We start from the raw sequence: 16,724 nt of genomic DNA on the forward strand, positions 1-16,724 counted from the left end.
GACACGGCTTCAGCCAGGAAAAGCTCTCCTCGGCCTTCCCGCCTGCTCCCGCCGGCAAATCACTGCCAGCTCCATCGCCATCCGCTTCCTCCCGGGCAGAGGATGAGGAGCGGGGGCTCTGCCCGGCTCTGAGCAGCCGCTGTGAGCGATGGCGAGAGCCGAGCTGGGGGGATGCGCCGCTGGGAGAGGCGCTCTCCTCCCCTCCCTTCCCTCCTGGGCGCCGCGCCCAAGGATGAGCCCAAACCCCCCCGGCCCGTGGGGTGCCCGGCGGGAACGCCACGCTCGGGTCAGCCTCGCTGCTGGAGGAACTGCATTTTTACTTCCCTTCCTCTCCGGTGGAGTCTCCTCCCCGGATCCCCATCTCCACAGCGCGGCCAGGAGAGGCTTGGGAGGTTTGGAAGCATCTTCCACTGCCCTCTGCCGACGCAACGAGCAGCTAAATTTTAATATCTACATCACCAGACAGCCGGCTGAGGGTCCTGGCCTGCTGCTTTTATTTTGTTAAGCCCCTGCAAGAGAGAAGCCCCCTGAGAGAGAAGGGGCCTGGAGCATCCCGGGTGGTGCACAGGGAAGCTGCCCCCCCCAAAATGTTCATTCTCCACAGCATAAAGCAAGGCTGGATGAAAAATAGCAGTGAGAGAGGTGGGAAAGCCCTTTGCTGTAGAAAACACCATTTTATCTTTCCTCTGGAGCTGCGGAAGGCTCTCACGGAGTGGCAAACAGGAGGTTAATGCTCCTTGGACCTTGAGCCGGGCACAAAACCCTGGGAGCAGCATCTCCCCTGGATGTTGGCTGCATTGTGCCTGGACAGAGCATTTTTTGGCCCAGGCATCACCGGCCTGGACTGGGCCAGTGAGACTAGGGAGTAAAATCACAGAAAGGGCTGAAAAAGTGGGGCTTAAAAGTCTGGGCTGGGAAAGATAATGGAGGTTTCATCGAGGAGGGAGATGCAGCCTGGGAGCTCTGGGAAACCCAGGCAGGAACAGCTCTGCCTGCTGTAAGAACACAGAACATCCCGCCCAGAGGCTCTGCGGCTTCATAATCACAAGATGAAAGAAACACCAAGGAAAACCAGATAAAGCTGCTCTTCCCTGGTTGAACTCAATGCTAAAACGCTCTTCTGTGTCTGCCACATGGTTTTCCTCAAAGCCCTGAGCCTGCCAGCTTGGTGAGGAATGCAGTGGATGGCAGCAGCACGTCCAGGCTCTCCAGATCCACATCTGGCATCCCTGGAGAGCTGGCAGGGAGCACCTCATGTCACAGCTGACGAGCCCTTGGCCACCGGGGGGCTGTCAGCAGCGTGGGCCTGGCTCCAAACCACGGTGCCAGAGCCTCTGCCAAGGGGATTGGCTCCTGCTCAGCCTGTGTGCCTGGCTCTGCAGAAGGGAGGAGGAATGTGCAAACACCTTGGGAGGTGTTGCAGGAGGACGTGGCCTCAGAGAGTACAAATTGCCAGCGGCTTTGCAACCTGGCTTGGTGCTAGAGACATGGGGACATGTGGGGCTGTCCTGAGGGCAAACCCTCACTGGCAGCATCTGCTGCAGCGCCAAAAGCTATGGGAAAACGTCTCTAGTGGTGAGCAGCTCCCAGCAGAGACATTCACATGCTGGGCACAGCCCCTTCCTGTCATTAACAATGCTCCTTTCTTTAGACTGGAGTTGTAGTTAAGACAGCTGCTGCATCTGGCCTGGCAGAGACGCTGTCCCAGAGGAAAAAGGAGCCTGGGGGCAGCCTTAGGGACGTGGCAGGCCTCACTCCCTGGCAGGGATGCTGGAATGCAGCGTGTGGAGCCCAAGGCTTGTCCCAGGTAGAAGGCAGAGAAGACCAGCACACTGCAACATCCTTCCTCTGCCTGACCTTTCCAATGTTTGGGATCAAAAATATCAGAGGTTTTCCACCTTTTTAGCAAGGGCTAAAGTCGATTCTACTTAGCTTGGCTGGAAAATGAGGCAATTTAAAAGTGCTGGTGTGAGCAGTGGGTTTTCAGGGCACCACGTGCCACCAAACCCCACATTTGGCTTCATTTTGGCAGGGGAAATCACAGCACCATGTCCACTGCAGCGCCCCCAGGCTGGGTGAGGAACATGATGCTGCTCAGATGCTGCTGCCCTACCTGATTTTTCACGTTGTTGAACAAAACCACAATTTCTGGCCCAAACAGAGGAGCAGGGTGGATCTCAGTTGTATTGAAGGGCTTCTGGAGCCACACAGCTGCCTGCTCTCCTTCAACCATCCAGCTGCACAGGTGTGGAGAACATTTTCTGAGTATGCCTCACTGCTTTTCCATATTTCCTTTGAAATAGGAGCTGGAAGGGCACGTTCCTGTGGGGAAGTGGAAGTTCCTGCCCAGCCCCACCAACCCCAACCACGACTCAGCTGCCAACCCCGCAGGACCCGGGCGCCAGGTGCCAGAGATGCTCTGCCGATGGGAAGGGCTGGAGCCGGCACACAAAGGAGGCAAGGATCCAGCTGTAAATTAATATTTTATAGAACACCGAGAAAAATCAGAGAGGCTAATTACAGCGATAATCATCGTGGCCCAGAGGCATTTCCGTGGAAGTCAGGAATTACCCGGGATTACCTCAGCCCTCGCAGCAGCCCGCGCGGGAGGCGAGCGCGTGCGGCACCCGCTGCCTCCCCCTGTGCCAGCTGGGGGTCCACAACCCAAAAAAAGAGCTCTGGCAGCCTCCTGGCAGCCCACTCCCCATGCACAGCCTTTGGCTCGTTGGGATGGATGGAGGGGTGCTGGGGTTTGGGGCTGGCTGCTCTCCCGGGCCCCGCTGTGCCTGTTTGTCCCCAGTGTCACTGGTGTGGGAGCCATCGTTGACCCCAAGCTGCTCAAAACCCCCAGGGGTTCAGGGGAATCACTGGCAAAAAGTTTGTGGGTGTGCCCCCGGGGTAAGTTTTTCCTATGGTTCATTAATTTACTGTTATTAACTGATATTTGCATAGTTTATCCAGTGACAGAATGAATTCCCTTGGGGAAGGGTGAATTCCCCATCAGCTCCTCGCTTTGGAGGGTGGGGGCACTGCCCAGCTCCAGCATGGCACAAAGCTGGCTCATGGCAAGCCTGGATCTTCTCTGGGTGCTGCATGGCCACGAGTTCTTCAGGCTCCTGTCCTACAGCCCAGGACAAAACCAGCCCCGACACCTCCAGGGGGAGCGGCCTGGGGAGCAGAGAAGCCTTGGTGCAGCTGGTTTGTTCCCCTGAGCTCAAGCAGAGGACACTGCTGGTCTGGCACTCACAAAAAACTCAGGTGAAACCCCAGGTGTGCTGTGCACAGAGCTGGGAGGGGCCTGGGCTGAGGTTGGCCCTGGGCTGAGGGTGCTGGAGGTGCTCAGATCTGTGGGTGCTGCTGTCTGCACCCTGCCCTCCCCACCAAGCTGTGTGGGGCACCCCGGGCTTGCTGCTTGTGCCCCCTGAGCCCAGAGGTGTCTGTGTGTGCCCAAGAGCCCCCAGGAATACAGGAGGTGCTCTGGGAGCTCCTGGGGCAGTTGTGGCACCTTTGGGTTTGCTCCTGGCAGTTCCAGGGTTTGTGACATGCTGAGCTGCTCCTGGCAGCACTGAAGGCTGGGGGTCACCGAGGGCTGCAGGCAGGAGGGGACAGCTCTGCCCTGGGGGGCAGCACAGGGGCTGCTCACCCCTCCCTCCAAACGTGAGTCCTCCAAACCTCTGCCTGGTGCTGCCGAGGCTGTGAAGGTCCTGGCAGGAGCAGCAGCCTCCTCGCCCTGACCGGCTGCACTTCTGCCTCTCTTTGGGTCACGGGACATTTTCACATCATTTTCTGAGAGGAGAGCACCTCTGGTAGCACCAGCACAGGGACAGGACAGGACAGGGACAGGGACAGGGACAGGGACAGGGACAGGGACAGGGACAGGGACAGGGACAGCACAGGGGCAGGACAGGGACAGGACAGTACAGGGACAGGACAGCACAGGGACAGCACAGGGACAGGACAGCCGGCCAAGGCAGTCCAGGATGAATCTGAAATGCCCAGCCGGAGGGTCCGTGCTGTGCTGGCTGCTCGGGGAAGGTCCCTGGGGGCACGGGCAGGAGGGACGGTAGCGAGGGTGCAGCAGCCGGGGCTGGCAGAGCTGCCCGAGCTCCTCCGGGGACAGCAGAGCTGCTCTCACACCGCTGTCTGCAAGAGAGGGGCTCTGGGCTGGCACACAGCCTTGTGCCAGCCCAGGGAGCGCTCAGGAGAGGGCAGCTGTCCCAGCTGTCCCTTTTGGGGTCCCCTTCATCCCCGCCGGTTTTCTGTTCCTGACGAGCACCGGGAGCTGCAGCCCGATGTGCTGGGAGCGAGGAGCTTTCCCCGCTGCCTCCCCGCTGCTGCAGCGGCTCCTTCCTGACAAGCACGGCTTAATCCCGCCCTGGAGCGCTCCGTAAAGAAATCAAAGCGTGAGTCATCTCCCTCCAAACCTCAAACCGTGTCACAGATTATCCCTCGTGCTGCTGGAGCTCTTTCTTCCCCCACACGCCTCAGTGCAAGGGAGGCGAGCGCGTTTCGCACACCCCAGCTCCCAGCTCGGAGCACCTGTCTGTCCTGGCCCACTCTGCCCTCTAGTAGCGGCTGCATTTACAGCAGCCAGAGAATCGTGGAATTGCTCAGGATGGAAAAGCCTTCGTGGAGTCCAATCACTCCCGCAGCACTGCCAACCCAACATTAAGCCATGTCCCCAAGTGCCACAGCTACACGTGTTTTAAATCCGCCCCCCGGGCATGGTGACTCCACCACTGGCCTGGGCAGCTGTGCCAGGGCTGGACACCCCCTGCAGGGAAGAAATTTTCCTTAACATCCAATCTGAACCTCCCCTAGGCCAGCCTGGGGCCGTTCCCTCTCCTCCTGTCCCTGTCCCTGGAGCAGAGCCCGCCCCCCCCCCCGGCTGTCCCCTCCTGTCAGGAGCTGTGCAGAGCCACAAGGGCCCCCTGAGCCTCCTTTTCTCCAGGCTGAGCCCCTTTCCCAGCTCCCTCAGCCTCTCCTGGTGCTCCAGCCCCTTCCCCATCTCCCTTCCCTTCCCTGGACTTCCTCCAGCCCCTCAATGTCTTTCTTGAGGGGCCCAGGACTGCCCCCAGGATCTGAGGTTCTCTTTCTGTGGGTGCCTTGCCCTGCTGCACCACCAGCCCCCAGCCCAGAGTGCCCTTGGCTGCCCTGGGTGGGCAGGGGCATGGCCAGGGATTTGAGGAAGGGCTCCGGGGTCGCTGGAGCCTGCCCTGGCTCTGCTGGCATCCTTGGCATGGACACGCAGCTGCCACGGGCAGAGCTGTGTGGATTTTCCTGCAGTCTCAGCCCCTGAAGGAGTAATTCCTTAGCCAGAGTGCAAAATCCCTGCCAGTCACTGGGGCTGGAGTGTGGGAATGGGCTTGGTGTGGGCTGGAGTGGCCTGAGCAGGGCAGAGCCCTGAGGTGGGGTCCAGGGAAGGTGTCCCTGCCCGTGGCAGGGCTGTTGGAATTGGATCATCTTCAGGGTCATTTCCAAGCCAAACCATTTTGGGACTCTAGGACTCCCAGGCTTGCATTTTGTTGGACCCCCAAACAGATGAGGCTCCTGCAAATGTTTGCACTCACCGTGGTCCAGTGCTGGCAGAATCATGGCATGTCTTAGGCTGGAGGGCACCTTTAAAGGTCTTCTAGTCCAAACCCCCTCCATGGGCAGGGACACCTCCCACTATCCCAGGCTGCTCCAAGCCCTGTCCACCCTGGCCTTGGACACTTCCAGGGATCCAGGGGCAGCCACAGCTGCTCTGGGCACCCTGTGCCAGGGCCTGCCCACCCTCATTGTAAAAAACTTCTCCCTCATATCTGGTTTGAATTGACCCTCCTTCATTTTAAAACCATCACTTACTGTAACAACAGGTCCTGCTGGAAACTTTGTCTCCATCTTACTTGGAGCCCCTTTAGGCACTGGAGGGGGCTCTGAGGCCCCCCTGGATCCTTCCCTTCTCCAGGTGAACACCCCCAGCCTGTCCCCAGAGCAGAGGGGCTCCAGCCCTGGGAGTATCTCTGTGACATGACCAAGGGGAGGACCCCAAACCCTCTGCCACAGCAGCTGGTGACAGTGACGAGCTGGGGAGGACGATGCTTTCCTCGGGGCTTCATCAATACCCCAGACCAACACCTCGGCCCGGATCTGATCCATGGGGAGTCCCAGGGACTGCACAGGGCACAGGGGAAGTGTGACGAAGATGGTGGCAACACCACACCTGGAAAAGACTATGCCCAAACCTCTCGCTGTCACCGGAGCATCGCTCCCCCCTCCCCACGGCGCCAGCGGCAGGGTTCCCCGCGGGATGCTCCCGGCCCGCAGCTCCCGGCCGGAGGCTGGAAAGCCGCGGGGAATCAGGGATTCATTGGAAGCCGTCAGGGCGGCTCCGGGGAGCGGCGGCGGGCGGTGGGCGCGGGGCGGAGCGGGGCGGGGGCGGCCGGGGGCACATGCGCCGTGCGCGCACTGCGGAGCGGCGCGGGCAGCGCGGGCAGCGCGGCGGAGCGGGCGCGGGGCGCGGGCAGCGCCGGCGGCGGCCGCAGCCCCGCACGGCCCCGCACGGCCCCGCACGGCCCCGCACGGCCCCGCCGAGACGCACCCCGGCAGCCCCAGCCCGGCGGAGGTGAGCGCAGGGGGTGCGGGGATGACGCGGCGCAGGGAAAGTGGGGGGTCCCCGTCACCCCAGGTGTGAGCGCCCATGGGGGGACATCCCTGCCAGGGGCGTTGGGGGCTTTGCAGCCTTTTGGTGGGGGTCTCCCATATCTTTTCATCCTTTTGGGGGGGCACGTTGCGTGGAGGCGATCCCCCACCGCTCTGCATCTTGGCATGGGGGGTGGGTGATCCTCTGCCGCTTCACATCTTTCCGGCGGGGGTGGGGGGGTTCTCCATCCCTTTGCATCCTCTCGGGGGGGTTCTTCCGTCCCTTCGCATCCCTGCGGGGGGAGGGCCGCTCTGCATCCTCGTTTTGCTGCATCCCCCCCAGCTCTGCACGGGGGCGGGGGGCTGTCCTCCATCCCTTCACATCCTTGCTTTGGGCAGGGGCTGTCCAAGCTGCTCCGCATCCTTGCGTGGGGGTCCCTCCACTTTGCAGCTATTCACGGCCGGGGTGGGGGGCTGAATCCTTCAGGTTTTGCACCTTTGCCTGGAGGGGAGGGGGTCAGGCTGCTCCGCACGTTTTGGTGGCGGGGGGAGGGATCCGGCAGCGCTTGACACATCGGCACCGCGGTGCTCCGGGCCTCCGTGCGCTGGGGAGGGGGGGTGTGTGCTGTCACTTCGCATTCCTGCACGGAGAGGGAGGGGGACCCGGCTGCTCTGCACCCTTGCATGGGGGCGGGGTGGGGGCGGGGGGCTTCGCTTGACATCCTTGCCATGCTGGGGAGGGAGGATCCTCATCTTTACATCACTGTGGGGGATACACTGGGCCCACGGCTGCCTGTGCACCCACAGCCAGCGCGGGGCAGGGCTCATCGCCCCCTGGCTGGGGACCCGGGGGGGTCCGGGGGGCTCTGCAGGCCGGCGTGAGACTGGGGATACGGAGGGGACAGCGCCGAGCAGGGCACAGCCTGGTGTCACCTGTCATGCGTGGGGCCCCCCTCCCCATCCTGGTGCCCTCCCAGGTATTTGGAGCCCGGCTGGGTTCAGAGCCCCCTTGGTGACCCCCCCCAGCCCGGGGCACCCCCATGGTAGAGCTGCAGATGGGCGCAGAGCCCCCCGCAGGTGCCGAGCCTGGGCCTCCATGCTCAGTGATTCAGCTACTTGCAGGGAGCTTTAATTTTATCGCCTCAAACTCGCGTTCTCGCTGCCTGGTGGGGGTGTCGGTGCGGTGGAATACCTGCGGGTCGAGGCGCTTTTTGGCCGGGTTTGTGGCTGCTTTGTGAGCCCGGCAGCGGGGCCGGACACGCTGCCGGAGGAGGGGAGCGCAGCTCCGGCTGTGGGGCAGCTCGGGAGCGGCAGCATTAAATAATTCATCTTCCAAACTTCGGCGTGCCAAGGCACACCCCTCACGCTGCGGCTCAGTGCCTGGGTTCTAAAGAGATTGCTGGCATAATTTTCTTTCAAAATTGGTATTTTGGTGGGGTTCGAGTGTCTCAGCAGCTGCCAGGGTGACAGGTTGCAGAGCTCGGCGAGGAGGGTGATGGCAGCATCAGCCCAGCACAGGCTGCCCCGGCAGGCAGTGGGTTAATGTGCAGCGGGCTGTGCTGTCGCAAACGCGGAGCAGGAGCAGGGCTCTTACCCAGAACGCTGTGATGCAACTCGGACCCCAAATGTCCGCTCCTTTTCCCGGGAGCTGGAGCCCACGGAGAAAACTGGAGATGGAGCATGTTTTGCTCAGAGCTGTCGTCTCCCTTGGCCCAGTTCTGAACCAAAGATGCTCATCCTCCATTTTATGGCGGATGACAAATCAGCCGCCGATGCCAAGATCTTGACAAGTTACGAACAACAGCCCTCGAGCCAGAAGTGTTAAGAAATAAAAAAAGAAAAGCAAGAACGCTTTTTTCTTTTTTTTTTCTTGGCTTTTTTTTTTTTTCCACAGAGCTGCTCATCCCAAAAGACACCCTCCCTCCTCAGCGCACCCCGCGGGCAGGAGCCGCGGCGTTCCGCACCTCTCCGAGCAGCCAGGCTGCAGCAGCTCCCGGCTGGGGTCTGCCCCCTCCAGCCCGCACCCACGCAGAGTTTTGTGGGGTGATGGGGAAACCCCCCCAGAACGGCAAAGGGCAAAGGGCAGCCCCGCAGGGAGCGGCTGGAGCCGGCTGGAGGTGCCAGCCCTGCGGCTGCTCTCGAAGGCAGCAGCGCCTCTCCAGAAAGGCCCGCGCTGCTGGCCGAGGGTTTCCCCGGTTTATCAAAGCGCCTTCTATGCTGGGGAGAAAAAGGCCGGTTTGTTCAGCGGCGTCCTGCTCGCACAGCCCGGCAGCGGGCGAGGGAGATCCTTCTGGTAATGAGCTGGGCACAAAAGGGGAAAAAAAGCTGTCATTGAAGATTTTCCTTTGGTGATAGAGTCATTAAAAACAACACATGATTCCTGGGCCAGCAGGGATCTTTTGCAGCCAAAACAGAGCAGGGATGTGTGCTGTGTTCCCACAGCCCCGGCCCTGACTCCTCCTCTGAAGATGAAGGCAGAGCCGCTGCTCCCGGGCATTCCCCGCACAGGAACCGGGCATGGAGCGGCCAAGGGATGATGGAGGAGGGTCATGCACAGTTTCAGCCACAACTTTCCTCCTCCTTTTTCCCTTCAGAGTTAGGGTGTAGGGATGGATGTCTTTTTCTGCACGGATTTTGCATGGATACGGATTCTCTGAGCTGTATCCACGGCACAGACAGAGCCAAAGGGTGAAAGGGAAGGACCGGGAGAAGCGGCCCTCAGCTCAGTGAGCAGTGCCAGGGGACACTGAGGGCTCCCCATTTCTGACAAATCAAACAACAGAACCCAAACTCCAAACCCCACGGAGAGCTACTGCCTGAAAATCCCCTGTCCAGAGTTGGAGTTGTTCAGCCTGGAGAAGGCTCTGGGGAGATCTTAGAGCCCCTTCCAGTACCTAAAGAGGGTTTATCAAAAGGAGGGAAAGACTTTCTACAGGTGGAAATAGTGATAGGTCAATGGGGATTGGTTTTGAATCAAAAGAGGAGAGATTTAGATTAAAAATTAGGAAGAAATTCTTGGCTGTGAGGGAGGTGAGGCCCTAGCACAGGTGACCCAGAGCAGCTGTGGCTGCCCCTGGATCCCTGGCAGTGCCCAAGGCCAGGCTGGACAGGCTTGAAGCAGCCTGGGACAGTGACATGTGTCCCTGCCCATGGCAGGAATGGAACGAGATCATCTTAAAGGTCCCTTCCAACCCAACCCCTCCTGTGATTCTGTGATTTACAGCATTTGCTCTCACCTGCTCTAAAAGAAACATCATTTAGACAAACCCCTCCAGGAGCCTGTTTGTTTTAAACCAGCAGGACAAGGTTTCTGACTGACCCCAGGGGGTTGCTTTTACAGCATCCTGCTCAGCAGGGCTGCAGAGCCCGGCCCTCGGAGGGGCTGCGGCTCTGGAGACGCTTCAGTCAAGTGCTGCTCCTACAGCCGAAACATTTTACAGCGGGAAGGGGGGGAGAAAAACCCCAAACCACCAACTGTGGCATTTACTGATAAAGCTGCCGAGGAATGTTTTAGCTGTGATTTAAGGCTGTGTTGCTCTCTGCTGGGCGGTGCTCGCTCCCGGCAGTTCCCCGGCGGAGCTGGCAGGGGACAGGCGGGGGCAGCGCTGCCCGGCGGGGCACAGGTCACGCCTCCAGCCCGGCCCGGGAGCCGCGGAGCCGTGCCCCGGGGCCAGCCGGACACAGCCCTGTCCCCTCTTTGGCAGCAGGGCCCGGCCCTTCCCCAGCCCCACCCAAATCTGTTTCTGGCCGCAGCAAAAATCCCTCTGTGCCACCGCGGCTGAGACCTCTGCACCCGTTTCACAGCGAGCTCACAGCTCCCAGCTGCCCGGGCTGATGTCCTGGGGATGGGGGACAAAACAGCCATCCACACCTGGGGTTCTCAGTCCCAAACCTCCATCCACACCTGGGGGTTCTCAGTCCCAAACCTCCATCCACACCTGGGGGTTCTCAGTCCCAAACCTCCATCCACACTTGGGGTTCTCAGTCCCAAACCTCCATCCACACCTGGGGGTTCTCAGTCCCAAACCTCCATCCACACCTGGGGGTTCTCAGTCCCAAACCTCCATCCACACCTGGAGTTCTCAGTCCCACACCTCCATCCACACTTGGGGTTCTCAGTCCCGAGGCATTTCTGCACCTGATGCTTTGCTGACCCTGCAGTGGGGCTGGGATCCTTTCCGTGGCCCCAGACCCTTTGTAGAGCCAGGCTCCTGTGGGATGCAGAGGTCTCAAGGTAGGGGCAGGCAATGGGGTTGCTTCTCCCATGCCCACCAGCCCCCAGTGCCACCCTGGGAATTTCCTCTCACTCAAGTCCTGCCCTCTGCTTTATTTTGAGTGTGGGGAGCACTTGGGATCCAGCAGGTTTTAATATATTTAATGAACCTTTGGACAACAGCTCTGGAGCAACAATCACCTTCACAGGGAGCAGTGACATTTGTCATGCTGGTGGTGTTCTCAGGCATTTGGGCTGGCAACAAATGAAGAAGTGGTGGCAGATGCATTTTGTAAATTGGAGCAACGAGTCCTTGCAGTGCAGCTCACGCTCCATTTTGTGGGAAGTAAATCAGCAGATCTGGCCCAGCTCTCCCAGGCAGGTTTTCCCCTGCACCACAAAGAGCTGCCTGCACAGTTTTTCCTCCCTGAATTTCTCCTGAGACAACAAAACTTCAGCCCCTGGAGGCTACAGGCTCTGCTCTCCCCGTGGTGGTAGGAAAGGAGGAATTTAGGGCCACCTGAGCCAGAGGTTGCCCCTCAGCCATGAGGTGGCTGCTGGTGGCCTCTCTGTCCTCTGCAGGTTTGTCCTGTTGCTCTTTGAACCACCCCACGCTGGTTTCCACCACGCTGTGGCAGAGCTCCACAAATCAACACCTCGAGAGCCTGCTGCTTTCACACCCACCACCTATTTCTGTCTGCTCAGAAGCATCACACACCCCCAGATCCTTCCCAGCCCTCTTCTGTACCAGATCCATCCTGCCAAACTCCACAGGATGAGCTCTTCAGGCACCTACAAGCCCCACTGAGTGTCAGCTCTTCCTCTTGTCCTTTCCCTGACTTCAGATTCAGAGGGTCTGTTGCTCCTTTCACTATTTCAGGGCTGCTTTGTTCCTTCCTCCTGCCCCCAGCCTTTCCTCACCTCTCCATTCCAAGGGTTCTGCACCAAAACTGGGTCCTGAGCAGCCACCACAAGATCTGGCACTTCTTGTTTAATATTCACTTATACACGTTTTCTGTTCAAGGTTAATAGATTTTTCAACGTATCTCTTGTTTTTTTCTCTGCTCTGGCTCCTGGCATCTGACCAAAGATTTGCTGTCTTGCAAAAGCCTCTAGTTCCTGGCAGTGTGTGCTCCTCAGGGCTCAGAAGGACCCTGGGAAGCCCAAATTGGGAAAGAGCTTTGATTGCAAGGGCTGAGCAAACAGCCTGCCCCAAAGCTTGGCCTAGAACTGAGCTCAGTGCAGGGCTGACCCCAGCTCCCAGTCTTGAGGCGTTTACTTCAGCACACACTTACCCACATTCTCCCCAAATCCAAGCTGAGGGTTTTTCCTGCCTGTCTGGCACAGAGTGAAGGAGGTTTTCCTCATTCCTGCTGCTCCATGCACCACCCAGTTCCATCAGAAACGCTGGAGGTGCCTCAATTTGCAGCTGGTGATGTGCAGCATGGACATCCCTCCCAGCAGTGCTGCTCATCTCTTCCACAGCTCCACTCCCACTCCAGGTTTCTCCTGCAGGGAACACCCATGAAAACAATCCCCCAAATGGTTTTCTGCTCCACCACAGCCCAGTGAAAGAAGGTGGGAGCAAGGACACTTCTCCCTTCTCTCTCATGTGACATCAAGCAGGGCTCCAGGGCTGCAGGTGCTGGGACCTGACCAACCCAAAACCTGCCACGAGAATTAACCAGCACCTGAGAAATCTGTGCTCACCAGCCTGGCCCTCCCTGCAGGGCCACCCAGAGCACAGCTGCTCCTTCAGGCCACTCTGGATCTGTAAATCACAGCCCAGTGGGAGAGAGTGGATTTGGGGGCAGGGAGGGGATGAGGGCACAGTTATGCACGTCAAAAGCTGTTACAAAGAATGTAAGGAGCAATGGCTGGGCACAAAACTCTTTTTTTAGACCCTCTTACAAAATGAGAGCTGCTTTTCTGCCCCAGTGGGCCCCAAGGATCTAAACTGCCAGATGCTGGTGGCTGCTGAGGTGAGGGATGGCATCTGGAAGGAGCCAGCTGGAGGGGTCCAGCAGCTGCAAATCTCATTCCAGCCTGGTCCACAGGGACTGGGGCAGCCCTTGCTGCCCAGAACTCCCTGCTCTGGGAGAGCAGGGGCTGCTCCTCAGTGCTGCCAGCAGCTCTGGCTTTGGGAGGCTGCTGGCAGTTTGTTCCTTGGGGAGAATCAGCATCCCAGGGCACAATGAACAGCTCATTTCTGCCTCGTGCCCTCCCCTGGCCACCTCAGCTGGGTGTGATTCCCTTCCAAGCTCCACCACTGGGCTTGGGAAGCAGGTGGGTGTCTCCCCTCACCTGTGGCATTTCCCAGAACAAGAGTTAGAGCTGTTGGCTCTTTCCAGTCACAGGGAAAAGCTGAGTGATGGGAGAATCCCCACAGCACACCTGGAACCTGAACCAGCCCCTGGCTGGTCCCATTTCTCCTGCCTACAAGAAATTCCTGCGGAGTTGGTGGCTCCCATTTTCCTCCTCCTGCGTCCTGACACCACCTCCCACTGAGGGCTCCAGGCTTCCACTCAGGAGACAGCGAAATCCCACAGGTTTAGTCCATGTAAATGATCCCAGAGCCCGTACCCAGACCAGCCCAGCCCTTGGGAGCCTTTTCCTGAAAGGTTGAGGAGAAGATTTTGCCACCCAAAATCACCCCCTTGAAGTGTTGGAAATGGCCTGGAATACCAGCAAGAGCAGGAGCAGTGCTGGGCACAGCTCAGCATCCCCCTCTGAGGCTCTGGCCAGGCCATCAGTGCTCAGGATTTGTGTGCAGCCCCTTGGTAGGTGTGAGCAGGATGTGCCAGCGAGGACAGAAATGAAGTTGTCCCCTCTGGAGTCACATGCAGCCCATCCCCACGCAGAGAGCTGTGGTGCCATGAGTCAGGGCAGGCCTGGAGATGGCAGGGTTTAGGTGAGCAGCTGGGATTTCAGGGCAGAAGCCAGAGGTTTGGTGCTGTTGGCACAGCAGGTTGAGAACACTTGTCAGGGGAGGGCTGTCTGGGGGTTCTGATCCCTGTGCTCCATTAACTGGGAAGGCTGGTTAGAAAGCAGCTTCTGTGGTTTGGTCAAAATTGTCTTTACAGGCTGTCCTTGCATAAAAATGTGCCCAACTCCTCCTTGGTTCCTTCTGCTGCAAGCTTGGAGTCTGCTTGTCCTCTTTGGGGTGAGATTAAAGGGATTTTCCTCCTCCAGGGATGCCCTCCCATGGCACCATCTCAAATGCTGCCATCACACCCCTCACCCACTTTCTGCCTCTCTTCCAATCTGTCCCTGCTGGGAAGTTTCTAACCACAAATCCCTTTTTTCCTTCACTCTGCCCCAGTGTCCCTGTGGGGGCTGTGGGCTCAGGTGGCCCCAGTTCCCCCGGGTCCCCTGTGCAGGGACAAAAAGCCCCGGGTGCCCATGGCCATGTCCTGTGGCTGTGGCTCAAAGGGATGCTGAGAATGGCTCTTTGTTCCCTCTTTCTAATTGCTGGGCCCGGGCAGCTCGTTAAGAGCTCTGCCCTGTGCCCTGCAGTCCCCGCAGCCCTGGGATGTGCCAGGGCTCAGCCTCCGAGGGCACATTTTGGGGTGATGCATAAAACCAGCCTGGGGTGAAGCTGCCGGTGTTGCTCAGCTCTTTACACAGCCTGGGGGGCTCGGGGTGCCCACAAAGGGGGGGTGTACATGGCCAGAGCAGATGTCAGAGCCTCCCCTCAAATGCTGTCACAGAGGAGCAAACAGCTGGCAGAAATCTGGATTTTTGGCAGGCGGGGACAGCACCACATCCATGAGCCGTGGCTCTGGGGAGCGCTGGAGCACACGGGGTTTGCTCGGAGCCCGGAGCATCGCACAGCCCCCGGAGGGCTCAGGAGCGGGGTCCTCCCGTGGCACCCCCAGCGCCCCGGGCAGAGCCCAGCCCTGGGGAAAAGGCTCTGGGCTCCCGCATGGGGGGAGCTGGAATTTGCATTTGAAAGCAGCGGAGGAGCTGGGAGCGCTGGCCGGGTGCTGTCAATGGGAAACTGTTCCTCTAACGCTCCCGGGGCCAAAAAATGTGAACTCTGCAGATTGCTGGCTCCGCTCACGGGCAGCATCGCTGGCTCCGCTGCCGGCACCCGGCGGCGCCGCTCCCGGCCACGGAAGCTGCTTTTCCTTCTCTGCCAAAATTCTGTGAAAGATGGGGAGCGCTCGGGACTTGGAACGGGGGGGTTCTGCTCTCTGGGAATGCTGCTGGTGCTCTCTGGTCCTTATCAGCCCAGCCATCAGTTTGCCTTTGCTGCAGGAGCTGAGCTGAGCTGAGCCGAGCCCGGGGGCACCTAAAACCCTCGTGTGTGAGCCTGGGGGGCCGCTGCCTGTCCGTGTCCCAATCCCATTCCCAGAGTCTGTTTTCCTGTCCCAATCCCAGGGTCTGTGTCCTTGTCCCAGGGTCTGTGTCCTGGTCACAGGGTCTGTGTCTCTGTCCCAGGGACTGTGTCCCAATCCCAGGGACTGTTCCTAGTCCCAATCCCAGGATCTGTGTCCATGTCCCAATCCCAGGATCTGTGTCCATGTCCCAGCCCCGGGGTCTGTGTCCGTGTCCCAATCCCAGGGGCTGTTCCTAGTCCCAGTCCCAGGATCTATGTGTCCCAATCCCAGGGTCTGAGTCCCAATCCCAATCCCAGATTCTGTGTCTCAGTCCCAATCCCAGGGTCTGTGTCCCAATCTCAGGGTCTGTGTGCCTGTCCCAGGGTCTGTGTCCCAATCCCAGGGTCTGTGTCCCAATCCCAGGGTCTGTGTCCCTGTCCCAGGGTCTGTGTCCCAGTCCCAGGAGACACCACTGTGGATAATAAATGCTCCTTTTTACCTCTTTTCCCAGCCTGTTTCCCACCATTCACCCTTTACTTCAGCGGGGTGCCCTGTCCCCAGCACCCCACAGCCCATGGAGCCCACCCTTCACCCTTCCCTGCAGCTCCCATGGGTGCCCAGTGGGGATGAGGCCTTTGGGAGTGGGTAACTCCCCACATCTCCTTAAACCCTGTAGAAAATGAACCATCCCCAGTTCAGGGGGGCACAGTGGAACAGGGGACACCCAGGAATGCCGTGGGGGCACCCAAAGATGCTGTGGGGGCACCCAGGGATGCCGTGGGGGCACACAGGAGCCATGGGGTCACCCAGGGATGTTGTGGGGGCACCCAAAGATGCTGTGGGGGCACCCACAGGAGCCATGGGAGCACCCAGGGATGCTGTGGGGGAACCCAAAGATGCTGTGGGGGCACACACAGGAGCTATGGGGGTACCCAGGAATGCCATGGGGGCACCCAGGGATGCTGTGGGGGCACACAGGATCTATGGGGGCACACAGGAGCTATGGGGGCACTCAGGGATGCTGTGGGGGCACACAGGATCTATGGGGGCACCCAAGGAAGCTCTGGGGGCACACAGGAGCTATGGGGGTACCCAGGAATGCCATGGGGGCACCCAAAGATACTGTGAGGGCACACAGGAGCTATGGGGGCACACAGGAATGCCATGGGGGCACCCAAAGATGCTGTGGGGGCACACACAGGAGCTATGGGGGTACCCAGGGATGCTGGGGGGCCATGCAGGGAGCTGGGATGAGCTGGCCACAGCCGCTTGTCTCAGTGTAGTGTGTGCACAAATAAAACCCTGGAGAGCCTGCAGTGAGCTGGAAATAATGGCATTACAAGTGCTTCCTTGCTTCTCTTTGGGCTGGACGAGGCTTTTCGGGGCCAGCTGAAGGGCTGCAGCACAGGGGAGTTTGCTCCTGGTTTGAGCACAGCTCTGGGAAGGGAGTGGGAAAGGGCACGGTGGCACAAGGTAGGGACAAAGCCCTCACCTCCAGCCTGGCACCCGTGTGCTCAGCAGAGCATCCCCTGCTCGGAAAAGTCCTGCTGTACCTGCCAGGCCCA

Source organism: Prinia subflava, chromosome 20 (genome assembly GCF_021018805.1).
Source record: "Prinia subflava isolate CZ2003 ecotype Zambia chromosome 20, Cam_Psub_1.2, whole genome shotgun sequence".
NCBI classification, from domain to species: domain Eukaryota; kingdom Metazoa; phylum Chordata; class Aves; order Passeriformes; family Cisticolidae; genus Prinia; species Prinia subflava.